The sequence below is a fragment of the Leopardus geoffroyi genome, chromosome B2, assembly GCF_018350155.1.
Source record: "Leopardus geoffroyi isolate Oge1 chromosome B2, O.geoffroyi_Oge1_pat1.0, whole genome shotgun sequence".
In the NCBI taxonomy this organism is placed as follows: domain Eukaryota; kingdom Metazoa; phylum Chordata; class Mammalia; order Carnivora; family Felidae; genus Leopardus; species Leopardus geoffroyi.
In genome coordinates, this window is record NC_059332.1 from 102,293,841 (window position 1) to 102,312,964 (window position 19,124).

At 36.0% G+C, this 19,124-nt stretch overlaps 1 long non-coding RNA gene across 1 annotated transcript in view; it reads left to right on the forward strand.

The window, feature by feature from the left end:
• Positions 1-19,124, forward strand: part of LOC123608880 — a 60,424-nt gene that overhangs the window by 21,775 nt on the left and 19,525 nt on the right. The window contains exon 2 of the long non-coding RNA XR_006717490.1: positions 17,707-17,711. This is a non-coding gene — a long non-coding RNA (uncharacterized LOC123608880). The remainder of the gene's footprint in view (positions 1-17,706; positions 17,712-19,124) is intronic.

Consider the following 19,124-nt stretch of genomic DNA (forward strand, 5'->3'; position numbering starts at 1 on the left):
GTTCAGAAAACAGAGGCATCTGCTCCCATTAAAAAAAAAAAAAAAAAAAAAAGCGTATTAAGTTCAGCTCTGAAAAGAAAACTTTAAATTTGGAGAAAAACCTTTGTTTAATCACATCAGGTCTATGTCACAAGCTGAAAAATGCCAGGAAATTCCAAGCTAAAGGTAGATACTTCATCTATAACTCATGGCATGGGGCTTATTTTTATTCTTTCATACGCCTGCAAACTGAGGGTGAAGGATTAGAAAAACTGAGTTGTGTGTGTCTTGTTTTGGGTTTGGTTTTGTTTTGGTTTTTTGGTCTTGTCAGTTCATGTCATAAACTTGGCACTACTCTGTGTTTTTTTTTAATTTAATAAGAATATGAGATTATACTGATCCTGCTCTCCAATTTCTCGTTAGTGCTGAACAAGCACTTTTGGCACTCACAACTCAAATTGCTGCCATGTTGCTCTGTGCCTTAGTATGTTTGGCTATGAACTCAAGTGTCTTGACCTACCATCTATCTTAAAGGCCTGAGAAAGAAATCATTTTAGCATTCCTGCTCTTAGCTCATATGTATAAATCTATGATCTATGACATGCCTGCGGCTCTGAAGTTAGCACAAAACTATGAAGAAAAAAAAGAGCAGAGGGGATGGGGTGGGGGTGGGAGGGTGGAAAAAAAAAAAAAAAGCAAGAACAATGAAGACCCATAAGCAGAATAGTATAAAATCTCTTGTTTTGTGCCCAGCCATAGGTTCTGGATCTTACGAATGGGATAAAGAATGTACGTAACTTCAAAAACATGTAACTCTTTCTCTTTTAAATGTGGGAAATGTTCATTTTTCAATCTGAGTGCCTTGGATTTCTGTATTTGTTTAAGAGTTGTGGGGTACGTAACAAAAATACGGAGCCTGCCACAAATAGGCAGTTCACCTTTCCAAGGATTTGAAAGTTTGACCACTACAAATGTCTGGGAATAAAGAAGAAAAAAATGAAACATTAACACCAAGCATATCCTGGTAGTATGATCATGATTATGATTGCCAGTCATTATAACAGAAGAACAAAGCATGCCAGGGAACAGTGATAGAAATATTGCTTTAGTGAAACAGACAATGCTCTGTAATAGATTAAACTTTAGCATCAGTTCTCAACCAAATAGTAAGTATTTATTGTGGGCCAACCAAGGAATGCTTCGTTTACTAGAAATGTAAACGAATGGGACCTACTCTCAGTTAGCTTCTAATCTGGCTTCAGTAGGCCAGTATAGGGCATGGGATAGAGGATAGTGCACACGTAACCACCAAGACTTGAAAATTCATGTGCAAGGATTGATCTTGGGAACCCAGAAACCACTTCTGCAGTGGGTGAATCCATGGCTCTAGACTTGTACAGACTTGAGGTGAAATCTTACTCCAATTCATTCTTTCACCAGTGTTCACTGAGTGCTCACTCGGCAGCCATGTCTGTGGTAGGAACTGACGGTGAAGCAGTGAAAGAGAAAGAGATACCATCCCTACCCTCACGGAGCATAATGAGTGCAGCACTTGGGACCGAAATGATCTTGTCCATGAATCAACCTGCCTGAAGTTCAGTCTCCTCATCAGTAAAGCTGAAGACGTTAATATCTACCACAGATTTATATTAGAAAATAAATAACATATTTACAGAACATCTTTACAGAAGCATCACAATATCCTAGAAAAACCTACTGAGACTGTACCAAAGATTGGTCAATGCCTACTGAAGAGTCCTACAGACATAATAGAGAACAAACTGATCAAATACTTACAGCGCCATAACGAGGAAACAAATTCTGGAGAATAACGGGAAGACATGATGTCTGCAGTGGGAGATAATTAATGGTGGGGCCCTTAGGGGTCAACACTGCTTTTTTTAACTTCAGCAAAGCATTAGATTTATGAAGAAAGACATTTAGAAGTTCATATAACTAAATATACAAACTGGCTTGTTTGTTTTGGATCATTCAGTGTCTGAGAGTGAATTATTCATTCAAGCTTTAATAAATTAGAATTTTTCTATTTGGCAGTTGGCAAAATTTACTTAAGGAAATAAAAGAGATATCCACCAAGTTTGGACTAGCTTATGCATTTTTTTTTTTTCAACTGGCTCAAATCTCAAATCTCCCAGCTTAGATGGTTCAAGTTATTTATTAGTGTGTATCTTTTACTTCACTGATTTATAGTCCATGTGAAAACAAATCTTGAGATTGGTTGGAACTCAAGTATGAAAAAAGCAAGAATTTACCTGCATAGTATCTGGCTCAATGATAGCACTGACTTTGGTAGGAAGGAGAATCTGCTGTGAGAATCAAAGCCAATGGGGTTTTTTCCTCTATCATGAAATAACTTTTCATGACACCCCATTCCCTTTCAAAATGTCACTGCTATATCTCCCCCCGCCCCTGGCTTAAACATACTTTTTTTTTTTTACATTCTCCACTGCAATACGTTTTTGGTGACTTCCCACTTCTGAAAACAATTACAGTTTTGGCCTATTCTTATCTGGATTCAATAGGAAAATGTCATTCTATCAACTACTCCACATAAAAAATAATAGCTCCCAAAAGATGATATGTAGTTGAAGATCCATTAGAATTCAACTTTTTCTTAGAAGAAAAACAGAAGACTATTTATTTGACTCACCCTTCCCATAAAAAAAAAAAAAAAATCATGGCTTTTCACTTTCGTTCTGCTTTCTCATTATATTGTTCAAACATCTCTTCTCAAAAATATGTCTTTGTAATTTGTTTTATTCTACTTACTTCGATGAGCTTGATAGAAAGTAAAAGAACCCAGCGTGATGTCTCTGTTTACTTATGGCTTGCAGAGATCGTGCATGACCCTTGCAAATTTTACAGTAATTGTAGAAATATTTCCTGGTATCTGTCACTACCTAGTTTTTCAGCCTTCTTGGGCTCTTTCAGTGAGCGTTGGCAAATATGCTTGTCCTCCATTTATAATGCCTAATATTGAAGGAGGAAAAAAAAAAAGCACAAAATTTAAATCCCAGAATTGCCCCATCTGTCTTAATCCAAGAATCATCAGTAGAGTTGTTTGCACCCTGGTCCCATCTCTCTAGCTTAACAGAAAATGACATCCTTTCTCTTCAGTTGGAGGTCATATAAAGCATTTTTCCAGACCCTGACACATAACAGGCATGTGAAATAGTAGTTCATCTCTCATCCTTTTTACATATCTTACTGCATCTTTGGTACTTTGTTGTTAGACATCTGCTTAAAATTAAAATTAATTTAATAAAATTACACGTTATCATTTCTTGGTTAAAAATCTCCTATTCAATACATTGCCTTGAATTTGACCTGCGGCTTTGAATTAATTTTCCATTGTTTTCTCATTCATCATTTCTCCATTTACTAGTTTTCTTCATTTACTTTTGCTCTTCTCTTGTCTTCCCATTGCCCCAACATTCCCTAGCTTCTCTTGCTGCCGGCGAAAGTTGTGTGCTGTGAGATTTCAAATCCGGCAACATCTCGTCATCAGCCAGTAAATGCGTGCTTACCACTACAGACTACCTACTGTGTGCCAAGTGCTCTGCTAGACTCTGTTAGGTATAAAATCATACATCAGGTACAGCCTTTACCTTGGACACAACGCATTGGAAAAACAATTTGGACCTCAAGTTGCACGAAGTAAAGTAAAATGAATCCAGAGAGAAATGAGATAACTGAGGCTGAAACACACAAGGAAGAAAGACTTCGTGGGCTGGGCCAGATTTTGATATGCAAAGAAGAAGATGGTAATCAGCTTGTGGACCAAACTGTTTCTGTTCAGTGGTGTGCAAACTCATGTAAACTTTCCATTTTACCACACGCTACAGATTTTTCAAAGCATTCCACACTTATGATCTCATTTGACTCTGTAAAGTAGATAGGAACCATATCGCTCACTTTAAAAATTTGAGTCTCAGTGTAAGGAAGGCACCCTGGTGCCTTCTGGTATTAGATGTAGAATGGTAATAAAATCACAGGCCTTGTGATCCAGGGTTCAGAGAATTTCCCACTATAGCAAATACAATAAAAAATCCCCAATTGCAAGAATTATAGGGGGCCCCTGGTGGCTTGGTTGGTTAAGCGTCCAACTTCTGCTTCCTCTCTCTGCCCCTCCCCAACTTGTGCTCTTTCTCTCTCTCTCAAAGTGAACAAATAAATGAAAACAAAAAAAAAAAAAAAAGAAATTTGGGGTGCCTGGGTGGCTCCGTCAGTTAAGTGTCCATCTTTGACTTAGGTCATGATCTCATGGATCGTGAGTTCGAGCCCCCCATCAGGCTCTGTGCTGACAGTTCAGAGCCTGGAGCCTGCCTTGGATTCTGTGTCTCCTTCTCTCTCTGCCCGTCCCTGCCCCTCCCCTGCTCACACATTGTCTCTCTCTCAAAAATAAATAAACATTAAAAAAAAAGAATTATATAGTAATGGCTTTCCATAGATATGTTCCACAGAAGTAAGGCTTATGGAAAAGAATAAGTATATTTATAAGATCTATCTATAAAATTTCTAGCTACTGATTACAGGGGGATAAAGCCCAAACTCAGCTAAAAGTAAGATCTACATAATTGTTTTAGTTTACATAATCATTTTAAAACTATTTATATATTTTTCTAAGAATAGTTATTAAACTAAGTTTTTTATTTCAAATGTCTAGCTTATTTTTTTAGAGAATATTTTATTTTTTAATATGAAATTTATTGTCAAATTTGTTTCCATACAACAAGCAGTGCTCATTCTAACAGGTGCCCTCCTCAATGCCCATCACCCACTTTCCCCTCCCTCCCACCCCCCATCAACCCTCAGTTTATTCTCAGTTTTTAAGAGTCTCTTATGGTTTGGCTAGCTTATTTATGACCATTCATACATTACAAGTCCTAAAGATGAACAGAAATATTTTAATTGCCTACCAAAAGTAGAGTTCAGGTTCGGCTTCTGACCAGTGGATTTTAAGATGTGATTCCACCTGAAGGATGTTTGAATTCTGTACCTAGCCTTCAACTTTCCCAGTATGGCTGATGAGTAGTAATTAGACAGTACTTTCTTAAAATAACACAAATACCCATTTGTTCTATTCTTTGCTTAAAACGCAATTTAATTATCCACATATTTGAAAATCCTAAAACTTGTTCACAGAGAGAATCTGAAAGATGTTTCCTTCATTTATTGCCTAAACAACTCAATAAAGTATGGAATATGGACAATCACTATTGCTTTTGCTATTGTTTATTATTTACAGCCCACCTATATCATAATCATAGTGACCATTAATTAAACCCTAACCTTGAGCCAAGAACTATGTTACTATTACAGATATTACCTCACTGAATTACCTCAAGAATTTTATTAAGGAATATCATTACCTACATTTTATACAAAAAAAAATTGAGTTTGGGAAGTAACCGAATACAGAAAGATCAATTGCCCTGGTAATTCCATTATTGGGGTACTTCTTCCAAAAGGAAATGTAAACATAACTGTTGTTATGTTATTTCCCCTCTCTGTTACCCTAAACACAAATGTATTAAGTCAGCTCTTTTCCCTGTGCTATCAGAGAGATGTGGTGCTATAAATAAGTAAATAAATGAAACAGCAAATATTCAAATGAGTGTAGAGTTTTTTTTCATGGATACCCACCCATCCCAGTTAATTCCGCTCACCTAGGGATGCTCCTAGAAGCCATGGAAGGACTATGAAAGTGTCTGTTGTGCATGTGACATTTTTTCTATAGCTAATGGAAAGCCCACATTGACTTTATTCACTTATCTATATCCTTAACTGGGTAAATACTGCTAATTCTATGCCAACAGAAAAAGTTCTGAGAATAGCACATACCTCCTCTATGCCACCTTACGGAGCCTCTGCTCCACTCCCCCATCCTGAAACATCTACTCCGTTAGGCTGCAGCGTGGAATCAAAAGAACTGAACAGGCTGTTGGATTTAATCTTTAGTCTTGTATAAACTGCATAATTTCAGTTGCCCTCAGCAAACGTTAATTTACTTATTCATCATTTACTGATATATATTTATTACCTACCACTACTATTACCTACTATCGGTGAACTAACAGATATTTTGTTATTACTGGTGATACTAGTATGACGTAATATGTTCTCTTTCCCAAGACTATTTGGATTTTAACAAGGGAACTGCCTTAACTCACAGTAATGAATATTAGGCATTAACGAATATCTTAGAGGCTACACATGTGGATAGAAGGCCTCACCAGTTGCCTTCAAGTGTTACCTAGAAGCATGGATCTACGAGTTATTCCAGCCTTGATCATCTATCTCAGCATTCATAGATATCTGCTCAGGTATGAATCCCTGTTTTAGAACTATCTTCCCAGACCACCAGCACGTGGGTGTATTTAGCTCCACTCAATTTCAATACGAAGGGTATCTGATTTCTTGATACAAAGACATTCTGAGAGACAAGTTCTGGGAAGAGGTCTTCTTCAAAGTACGTTGTTTATGAAATACTTGTACGTGAACAGTTCTGGGAGTGAGGGGAGAACGGTGAAGAACAAGTGAAAAAGTAAAACAGTTGCTTCCTTGAAAGGAGTCCATGGGTGTTGAGGGAGAGACAGATATTAACACACACTCACAAATACACATAGAACGTGAGAAATAAAGGAGGCAATGGGGAATGATGCTGGGTGTGAATTGGAAATGGAAGGGTCTCACCTCAAGGGTCAGAATGGAAATACCGTTATCATATTTGGAATTACTCCTCTGCACTCACCTCTTCACTCATTTTTCGTGGGGTTGTGGCAGTTGAGAAACATTAATATGCTCATTTTCTTGCATGTCTACATTTTACTACTCAGCCATCTTCCTCCTAGCCTTCATGACCTTCAGTGCTATCAACCGCGCTGAGGGGTTACGTAGGGTCCTGAAAAGCTTCTAAAAGTGAAGCTTATGGACCACATGCCCGAGAGTCACCTAGGACATCCATTGGAAATGTCTTTCTGCTATTCCACTCCAAACACATGAATCACTATGACTCTAAATGAGCATTTTAACATGCTCTCTAGATGTTTCTAATGAACATCGTTTACAAACAGTGCTAAGAGCACCAAACTAGAATCATTAAGCCCTCATTTAGCTCATATCTAAAATTAAGAGTTGGATTACATCACCTCCAACACGTCCACTTGTAACACCCATCACAAATATTTCATGATTCTAGCTTAAACATTTCTGTCCTGTGTAATTCCTTTGAATATTTAGTTATTTTTTTTCTTGTTTATTTTTCCTTCCAGTGTTCCATTCTTCAAAACTTTTATTCCCCCTCACTTAGGATTTCTCTTAACTTACGATTGTGAAAACAACAGAATGATGTGGTTTGCTTTGGACATTTGGACCACCTTATGTGTAACCGATTTCAGGAATATAATGGCAGCACGCTAGATTCTGATGGAAGCCTTACTCCTGAAAAATTCATTTGGTTTACATTCAAAATCATAAATTTTTCAAATGTGGAACAGAAGGAATTTGTGCTTATGCTCTATTTATTACTAACCCACCCCTCTAGGGCTTGTACTTTATTTGCCCTTTAACTAAAATACGGGTCTTGAGCACATAAGTCATAAACAAAGAGATGTTTGAAAACAGGTATCTTAAAATGTCTAATCAGAATTAGCTCTGTTCTTGTTAGGCTACAAGACTGCACATTCCTACCAGACAGGATCCTCAATTTCAACAATTAAAGGTGTTCCAAACGAGTGTTTATTAATTGAGCCATAGCATTACAGTGAAGTCCCTCTGCACTTCCTTTTGTCAAACCTATTGAGGATGCAATGCAGAGCTATTTGGCAGGTGGCCACACTGTAAAGCAGCAGGACGTATTTGGCAGATTTATAAGTTGCCAGACTTTTGCCATTTGGCTTGCTGGTATGTTTTCTAGTTCTTTTTTTTTGTTTGTTTGTTTTTATCCTTTCCTTTTTTTGTCCTTCATATGAAAGCATGGCTTTTCCTCAGCAGAGGATGTACTTAGCATCATGTTAGTTATCAATAATTAAATCAAAACATGACTTTACAACATTTTTGCAAAACACATAGAATTCTTGGAGGAGAATTTTCTCAAGACCACACAGGGTAATCTTCAACGATGCCCCATATTGATCTACAGACATTAATTACAAATGTCCGTGTTGTAGGCACAAAAGCCATTTGCCTTCAAAACATGTCAATTTTACTTTACATAAATGCAAATCATATAATAGTGTCTATGAAAGAAACCAAAATTCCTTTTTCCCTACGAGAAAACCCAGTTTCAGTGAGTTTGACCTGTTCCGTCATTAATATATGTCTTGGCTGAATATGCCCTATGTTGGATTACCAAACTGATTTCTTTGTATATTTAATAGCAAATGAAACAAACACAACAAAACAAAACTCTGGCCTGAAATCTGAGCAACCACGACCCCTGCCTTGGGCCCGATTTTAAAGGACTCTGAATATCACAAGCAGAAAATAAAAATGTATCAGGGAAAACATAAGCACCTACATCACTCAGGACGCAGAGCTCAGCTCCAAAACCAGAGCTACACCTGAAGCCCTAAATACGTACTTTCCACTTAAGCCCCAGGGAAACCCGTCATCACATCGCTTGCCCTGTATCTTCAAAAGTCTGTGAAGTGTGCCGTTGGAGATACTGCTTCTAAGTGGAGAGAAGATTTGGAGGCAAGCACGTTAAGAAAAAAGGACAAAGGAATGAACTTACCAAATCCTTCTTCTCAGCATATATGCAATGAATTTTTTGCAGCCTGAAATATTAGTTCCCAGTAGGGCTGGCAGCATCCTTTTGTATTTCTCTTTGTGTCCCAATTTGTGGTTCTAAGGTACTTGCAGATTAGATTACTATACACAGAAGTGGCCTGTGGTAACTTTTGCAATTATTTAGCAATGTTAAACAGTTCCTATTACCCATAAGTTTGTATACATGTGCTCAGTCAAGTAACATGCCTAAGGCATAATATTGCCCCCTTACATCGGAAACCAGATGGGTACTGAGCGCTAGAATATTTTAACAAATAAATATTTAACAAGTTTCAATTAACTTTTTAAAATAAATGTTTAAAACAGAATTTAAAATATTTAAATAATTTTATTAGTACATTTGATATATGTAAATTAAAATGTGCATTTGCATTTAATTTTAATGAGATACATTTAATATTTTAGAAAAAATATATACTTTCTTAAAATCGTATATAAAAACTACTTTTCATACTTTACATTCACTTAATTTACATCTTGACTGAGACGTATTCAATGAGTATACTTCTAATCCTTTATATCATTACTGTCAACACACAAAAATAACTTAAAAATTTTGATTACAGCAATATAGAGTAGAAATGTTATGAAATAAATAACGTATGTATGTATATAATTATTTTTCAAAAAATCTGATTCATAAATAAAATATGTAAACATGGGCAAAAATGATTAAATTCAGTTGTCTTTCATATCTACTCAACTTTCAATATATAAAAATCATATCTTTGCACAAATTCTCTTTTGGTATGAAAGTATATTTGAAAAAGTAGGAGGGCTGAACAAATTTAGTTAAAAGTTTGATACCTGAGTTTATATCTTTTAAATATTTAGACATATGGTGTATATATAATATATGATTCTATTCTTATCTTGTCTCTCCAGTATTGGGGGAGGTCTGTTTAACAATGTAAATGTTTACCAACAATGGATATGGAGTCTCAGATTAAGACAATGCTTATCCACGTGTCATTCAAAATAAGTACACATACCACAGTAGCTTAAAAATTAAACCGTGGAGAAAAATCACGGTATATAGTAATAGTCCACTTTATTTCTTCAGTACATGTTTTATGGCAAACCCTCAAACAGTAGACTCAAATTATTCCCAATAGACACAGATGCTATTCAAAATCATGAAGTTAGCAGAAAGTCAGGGCATAAAAATTGTTTTCACAGTATTTGTATCTAAAATCCCAATCCCACTTAACTTCAGTTCCACTTTTGGGAATCTTGATAAAGGAAAGGTCAGTTAACTGGTGAATAAAACATCTCTTGGCATGTTCAAACTTCATAGGAGACATTTATTTCTCCATGCTATTATCTATCTTAATTATGCATAGTCATCTTTCTTCTGTTGTATTTGTCATGGCAATTATAACCCCCAAGGCCTTAAGTTATTAAGAATGGAGATTTTAAGGTCAGATTGGAAAAAGAATCAAAGGAAAACATCACCAAGCTTTGTCACCAAAGAATAGCATTCTTACAAAGATATCTCATCATTTCCTTAAAAATGATTGCATTGTCAATGACTTCAGAATCCAACAGTGGGTCCCAAAAGATATAAATTGATACAGGCATACAACCTGAGTTTGATAACTATAAACAAAAGCAATTCTTTTCAGAAATTAAGAATAAATCCTGAAAAACCACAAAAGAACTTAAGTAGCTAAAGCAGTCTTAAAAAAGAAGAAAACTGGAGGTATCACAATTCTGGATTTTAAGATACACTACAAAGGTGTAGTAATCAAGACAGTATGGTATGGGCATGAATATGGACACACAGATCAATGGAACAGAATAGAAAACCCAGAAATAAGCCCACACTTTTTTGGTCAGAATTTATCTTCAACAAAGGAGGCAAGAATATGCAATGGGAAAAAAGACAGTCTTTTCAACAAATAGTGTTGGGAAAGCTGGACAGCCACATGCAAAAGAATGAAACTGAACCTCTTTCTTTCACCATGCACAAAAATAAACTCACGATGGATTAAGGACTTAAATGTGAGATCTGAACCCGTAAAAATCCTAGACAAGAACACAGGCAGTAATTTCTCTGACATCAGCAGTTAACAACATTTTTTCTAGATATGTCTCCTGAGGCTAGGGAAATAAAAGCAAAATTAAACTATTGGGACTTCAACAAAATAAAAAGCCTCTGCACAGTGAAGGAAACAATTGACAAAACTAAAAGGCAACCTCCTGAATGGGAGAAGATATTTGCAAATGACATATCTAATAAAAGGTTAGTATCCAAAATCTATAAAGGACTTCTACAACTCAACACCAAAATCCCCCAAATAATCTGATTAAAAGATGTGTGGAGGACATGAGCAGTCATTTCTCCAAAGAAGACATCCAGATGGCCAACAGACATATGAAAAGATGTTCAACATCCCTCATCGTCAGGGAAATGCAAATCAAAACCATAATGAGATACCACCTCACACCTGTCAGAATGACTAAAATCAAAAACCCAAGAAACAACAAGTGTGGGCATGGATGTAGAGAAAAAGAAACCCCTGTGCACTACTGGTGGGAATGCAAACTAGTGCAGCCACTGTGGAAAACAGCATGGAAAATCCTCAAAAATTAAAAACAGAATTATCATGTTATCCAATAATTCCGCTACTGGTTATTTACCCGAAGAATACAAAAAACACTAATTCAAAAAGATATACGGACCCCTATGTTTACTGCAGTGTTATTGACAATAGCCAAGTTATAGAAGTAGCGCAAGTGTCCACTGATAGATGAATGTGTAAAGAAGTGGTATATATATGCAATGGAGTATTACTCACCCACAAAAAAGAATGAATTCTTGTCATTGATGGATGGATCCAGAGGACATGATGCTAAGTGAAATAAATCAGCCAATAAGAAAGACACATATCACATGATTTCACTCAGGTGTGGAATTTAAGAAACAAAACAAACAAAAAAAGACACCGACCAAAAAACAGATGCTTAAATGTAGAGAGCAAACTGATGGTGAAGGGAGGAGAGGGGGGGAATGGGTGAAATAGGTGATGGGGATTAAGGGTACACTTATCATGTTGACCATTGAGTAATGTATAGAATTGTTGACTCACTATATTGTACACCTGAAACTTTTATAACACCATATGTTAACTACACTAGAATTTAAAATTAAAAAAAAAAGAATAAAATATGTGTGTAAAAACAATAAATCCTGATAAAAATAGAGATCTCATAAAGGCATATTTTAAAATTAGACCCTGAAAATATCTGTAGGCTACCTAAAAACAAGAGAATTGATCACTCAGCTATGAGAAAGAACACACACGCGCAAAGGTTGGTTATTTGAAAATAATCTATTATTATTATTCACTTAATCCAACAAATTATTCTTTTCTTCAGAGATTTTAAAATCCTAAACCAAAGGTAGCGTAATATTCCCGGACTTTATTTTGCTTTGTATATCATTTCAGGCGATCAGAAAGTAAAAGTTTTAAAAGATATTCTCTTCACCTGTTCACAAATGCAATTTTGTTCTGGCCTCTATTTCAAAACACCTATGAATATATCTGACATAGGCAAGAGATTGGTTGTTTTATTTTCTTTATTTGCAAACTCTTTTCTCTAAACCCACTAACAGTGGGTTGTCAGAAAATACTCTTCTTTTGCTAATAATCAGATTTTACTATCATTGGAAAGAATAGGAAATGATGTGAACTTTTTATCTTAACATTTTATCTTAAATATTTTGGAAAATAAAAGAAAACTTCAAATGACATCTTCACAGAGCTGGAAAAATAATGTCATGTGTTTATCTTGGAAATTTTGCTAAGTGTTACATTGTTGAATGGGGACTCTTGATGCCCTTTATAGTTAACAGACAAATAAAGCTACTAGAATCTCTTTATCATTATTACTATTTTAAAAGTCCTCTTCAAATGACAGAATAAAATTTCTATAAATCAAGTAAGCTTTTTTTCAGTACTTCTGTATACTTAAATGAATTTTCATGCCATCATTTATTCTTAAATTTGCTTTGAGAGTTGGTAATTACTGTAATGTACCATAATTCATTCATAGGGGCATTTAAGTTTAGCTTCACCATATATACAAATGTGAAGAAAGCTCTTCGGGAAAGATGAGTCAAAAGAAAACCTTTTACTTCACGGTGTCAATATTTTTTCTTCAAATAGTCTAAATGAGATTAAATTTTTTTTTTTAATGATGAGTGTTTTCCTGTATGTGTATAATATTTATCTTGAGTTTGCTATCTCAATTTTCTTTCTCAAAGAAACACTACTGGAAATCAGTATGAAGGTGGCATGGTAATGACATGTTTTAAAGAACAAGGTAACACACAAAAATTGGCGTGACACTGAGGAAGTGTATTTCTTTGGCAGAATCAGAATGATGCTTTTTTGGGATAACTTTAATATTTGCATTCATTTTTTTGGTTATATACAAAGCCATAATCTACTCACATAGCTCTGCTTATACTGTGTTTGCAATCAGTAAACACTAGTCTTTAAATGATCAATTTGCCGATTTTGTAGACTTCTGCTTTCATTTTGTTTCACCTCAAAGGTTCTTGGCTATATTTTTATATTTAACTGAAAATACCTAATATAGACATCGAATGGCCTGCAAACTATCTAGAACTGAAGAGACATATTTATGTTAGTTCAACATCAGAGTCTCATCCATACTTACAAGATGGAATTACTGTCATAAAGAACAAATTATGTTTCTGGCTTTTATCACACATTAGCCCCCCAAAACAGAAGCAACACATCAAAAAACAGGGTCTTAAATTCCCACATTTTATATTGATATTTATAATTTTAAAACCAATGAATCTACAGAAAAATATGACCCAGTTTACCTTCAGTGGAAATGCAGTGTGGAGGGACTCTTATCCCATGGACTTGAACCACATCAAAAAATCAGGGATAATGGTCTATTAAAAAGCCACGTATCTTCGCTTAAAAACATCATGACTTAAGTGCCCAGAGAACTATTGCTGACAAATTGCAAAGTGACACTGGCCTCCTTATTCTCAAAGCAATCGCTGAGATTACTCACCACTCTGACCAACATCCACTCATCAGAACTCATCAGAAAGCACAGCTGCGTGTAGTTGCAGCAAATCCTGTCCACTAGGCACAGTGATCATTGCAGGGAGATCGCCTTGTCCTTGTGAGGTCCCTGGGTGCTTCTATGCACTCTAAGTTTATGTATTTATTTTTGAGAGAGAGGGAGAGAGAGAGAGAGAGAGAGAGAGAGAGAGAGAGAGAGAGAGAGCATGCGAGAGTGTGAATGGGGGAGGGGCAGAGACAGAGTGGGAGAGAGAGAATCCTAAGCAGACTCCATGCTGTCCGCGCCGAGCTGGACACAGGGCTGGATCCCACGAACCGTGAGATCGTGACCCGAGCTGAAATCAAGAGCTGGTCGCTTGACCAACTCAGCCACACAGACGCCCTTCTATGTGCTCTTTAAATGATTTATCAGCAATTGAAAACCGTTTTCCCATAAAATAAGAGTGCAGTGACTTTAATTACTAAAAACGCTATCTAAAGGAAGACAGGAGCTGGTAACTGTAGACTTGCTATTCAAACTAGAGTCCCCAGGCCAGCAACGTTAGCATCACTCGGGAGCTGTTAGAAATACACAATCTCGGGCCCTGTCCTAGATCTGATGAATCAGAATCTGGGTTTTTACAAGATCCCGAGATGATTCATATGCACGTTAAACTTTGAGAAGGACAGATCTAGAGCAGTTTTCTCAAACTCTGGTGAATGAACTGTTTTTATCAGTGGTTCCTTTACAACCTATAGTATTGTAAACCACAATAAAAACAAATTACTTAAATGATGAAATAAAAGGTCCAAAGGCATACAAACCCCCACAAATATGATTTTTTTTCTATTGTAAACACAGACAAAATAACATTCTATCAAATTATAAGGTGTTTGGTAGTAACTTCACAGATGTACAATATCAAGAGTGTCACCCACTTTATTGAAAATTGTTTCATTATGCAATACATAAGAACAGTCTTTCAAGCTTCTAACTTTTATTTTTGCCTCTCAATTTCATCTGCCCTTGGCAAACAGGTTGCATACTTGATTGTCGTATGCATACAATTATTAAGATCATTCAAAAAACAAAAACAAATATATTAGAAAGACAGGAAAGTCCAGCTGACCAATTTCCATCTTTAAACAGTTGAGACCAAGCTGCTTCTTATTCTGCCGATGTGCAAAGAACGTATTTCATACCTTAAATCTTCTTGACAGAAATTGTCACCCTCTTGCCTCCGCGTGTAATAATGGTAGTTGATAATCAGTTTCCATGTTATCTCATAATAAAGAGAATAATCTCTAATTTAATGCAGCAGGCGCTACATAATTCATAATTTTTACCACATAGCTAGGGGCACTGCTTAGTGTTGCTGTCTTTTTATTTTAATAGTTTCTAACCCAAACTCCTCAACCTAGATGAGTACTCCAGAACATTCCTGTGTCGCAGCTGGCATCAGACCACATCACATACCATCAGACCATGCTCCTGCACAGGAGTCAAACCCCAAGCCAAATCTGTTGATAGGGTAATGCTTATGGTTTTCTTTCATAGAGTTCAGAGCTAGAATTCACTGTCAGCTAGGTCAAAAAGATAATTCTTCCAATGCATCATCATGTTCACTTTGCACATATATGAACAGAACTGCTATGTCAATAATATATGTGCATTTGTCAAGTCAAGTGACGTAAAAAAATATCCTGCTAGTTTTGTTTCTTCTTTGCATGGGTGTTCGGTAGAACCAACCAGCTCCTGAAAACATCAAACTATAACGTCACTGGAAACTGATGCGTAATCTTACTTCTCCTCTGCAGACTTTCCAGTGTTCCTAGCAAAGTTTCTTTGATCCAGTTTTTCACTAGTGCTTCAGCAATTGGATGATTTCTTATTCTTCTCAGCCCAAAGTGCTACTTTACAAAAAGCCTGGAAATTACTAATATTTATATGTAAAATATGAAACATCTGCTTCTGTTGGCTTTTGAAGTTAATAGTCTTACCGTTAGCATCTTTTTTTAAAAACCTGTGCTTTGTGATTTGTGTGTAAATGACTCTTAACTTTTAATGGTGCTTTCACTTCATTAGCCATTACCTCTTAGTTAATAAACAACTGTGATTTTCACACACCACCATCAATTATTGCTACAGAGTAGAACTTGGTATAAGAAGGATCATAATCCCAAGTACAAGCAGGACAAACTCCTTTCTTCTTCCTTTTTTTTTTTTTGAATCTTTGTCACCATCACCAACATTTTGTTTACTTTTATACCCATAGCTATTAACCAAAAATAATTCAATGAACCTTATTTTACCACGTTAGTTAGAAATACAAATAAATAATGTATTTTATGTCTGTTGTGTAACTAATAATATTAAATATAAATTTGATTTTATTAAAGGATAATGATGGAAAAGTACAAGTTATTTTTTTTTAATTTTTTTTTAATGTTTATTTATTTTTGAGACAGAGAGAGACAGAGCATGAGCAGGGGAGGGGAGAAAGGGAGGGAGACACAAGAATCTGAAGCTGGCTCCAGGCTCTGAGCTGTCGGCACAGAGCCCGACGCGGGGCTCGAACTCATGATCCGTGAGATCATGACCTGAGCCGAAGTTGGACACTCCACTGACTGAGCCACCCAGGCACCCCTGAACCTACATTTTTTATATAAATAAATTTAAAACAGGCGCCATGCTTTTAAAAAGTTTCTTTCATTTGTTTAGGTATCTCCACTTTTACTTCATCTATCTACTCAGAATAAGAGAAATCAAAAATAAATTTATCTTTCATTTTATGGTTATACTTTGGGCAAGTATATCTTTAGCAGCAAACTTTACAATGATTTAACCTAAGGCAATGCTCTTCACTGAATAAAACTGATGTGATAAATAATTAATTAATTAAAATAAAATAAAAATAAAACCGATGCCCACCATAAAAAGAAATTAACACACAAAAATACAACTTTATTGACTCATACAATAGGCTAGCTGTAATTTATATGTTACTTTAATATTTAAAAATCATTCATTTGTTTTCTGATTTAGAACCTGGAACAGCTTTTGGACTGGATTTGGGTGTCCCCACCATTTCAGATCATTGTCCAAGAAAGTTTGAGTGCAGTCTTTTTGGTTATGCAAAGGTCCTTATCAAAAAAGAGACTTTCGGGGGTGCCTGGGTGGCTCAGTCGGTTAAGTGACCGACTTCGGCTCAGGTCATGATCTCGCAGTCTGTGAGTTCGAGCCCCGCATCGGGCTCTGTGCTGACAGCTCAGAGCCTGGAGCCTGTTTCAGACTCTGTGTCTCCCTCTCTCTGACCCTCCCCCGTTCATGCTCTGTCTCTCTCTGTCTCAAAAATAAACGTTAAAAAAAAAATTAAAAAAAAAAGAGACTTTCGCAATGGTTCCATAGACCTTAAAACATTTTAAAGGTCTTAAATAAGTAGTTAGTATTTTTTACAGTTGATCTAGTTGATGTTTCTTAAAATAAAAATCAAGTTTTGAATGTCAGGGCAAAGCCGATACTTTTCCCATATTCTCTCACTACCTCAGGTAAAATTTCTCACCTGAAGTTTCTTGATATCTGCTTCATAACTGTCAGAAAACAATTAAGGATTGTTACCCTACTCATTCTTTGTTACTCTAGGGCCATTTGAAACTTGGCTGACAGTTGTCATTGACCTTAACACTTCATTAGAAAAATGAAAGCTTTATAAGCAAGTATGCAATAACCAGTCTGTCTTTTCAAAAGAAACCTTAAAATTGCACCCAAAGAACTATAAAAGCTGGCCTAGGCAGTGCTAATTTGTGAGTATTTACTTGGGGTGAGGAATGCCAAATAGCAAATGAAAGGCATCGTGAGTTGTGGTGTGAATGTTAATCGGTCAGTAAGAAATGAGAGGTGTGGTGAAGTTGAAAGTTGTAGGAAATGACTAACCATAGGCAGCAATCCAGCAAAGTCCTGAAAATCACATGCTCCAAATTCGCTGCCTGTGGCCTCTACTACTTCTGCAGAGCCGCTTCAGACTCTCCAGCACAAGGGTAGAGTAAATCGCGAGAGTCAACAATTGCCGGTGTTGTTTCCAGATTATTTAAATTCTTATGTAACAGCTAACCATGGCTCAGCTCCTTCTTTAACTATAAAAACAATGGAAACATTTTGAAAAGGATATCAGTGGTTTGCATCAACGTTTATAATGGCTAATTTGATGCTCTATCCTGTCAAATTCTTTTATTTCTCTTATATTAATTTGGTCATTTGGATTTTTCCAAATTCTCTCTTTACTCTGTGCTTCCCAGAGTGGAGATCATGGTGTGTCGTATTTGCCTGTACCTTCAGCGTCCCCACAGGGCCTATATAAATAAGGTGCTCAAAAATGCGTGTGGAATTGCTTTCTTTTAAATCCCATTCCGTTCCAAAGATGCAACTCTTTCTATTCTCCAACTGCCTACTCCCTTCTTTATTTTATTTTATTTATTTATTTTTTTTTGGTGCTATTTCCTTCTCTACTCAAAAGGTTGCATTGATGAAAGTTAAAAATAACAAAAACCTACATGCTTTGTGTTTGCAAATAAGCTCACGAATGGAGTTCACATCTTTGATCTATTTCTTTTCTTTGTTCACATCTGTTGTCCATTTTAATAAAAATTCTCTTTCAGGGCTTGAACTGCAACTCTGACCTACCACCATGCTTTTGTCTACTGGTCCTCAGCATGAGGCATCAGGCACCAGAGACATTCATGGGAGGAAAAGATGGAGAGAACATAAACCCCAAGTGCCCTTCTAAAGAATAGATTTAATATTTTGACCGTACTTTTCTTTGGAGTACAAGGATATTCCTTGTACTTAGATACTCAGAACTGTGTTTTGAAGGACTACTTGCATTTTGTCTCACTCAAGGATAGGTAATGTATAAACTTGATAGTCAATGTCTGCGTTTAAAAGCAAACTAACAAAAACCTCTAGATTAAGACATCAATGTGATTAGGTTACAAAATAATTGCCCAAATAATTCACATTCAAGAGGGACATCAATACTATACTAGATTGTGTGGCCTGTATTTTTGTTTGTTTGCATGTGTGTATGAAACCATGAATTATAAAAAAGGAGAGAAATCAGTCAATTGGACATTCAAGCAAAACAATCTGTTTGTGGTTTTATAAAGGACGTAGCCACCTAACCAGTTAAAACTTTTACTCTCCCAATAATTGTTAAAGCATTGTACAAATATATATATTATAAAGAGACTCTGATTGTGTGCTTTGGAAAGTGACTTAGA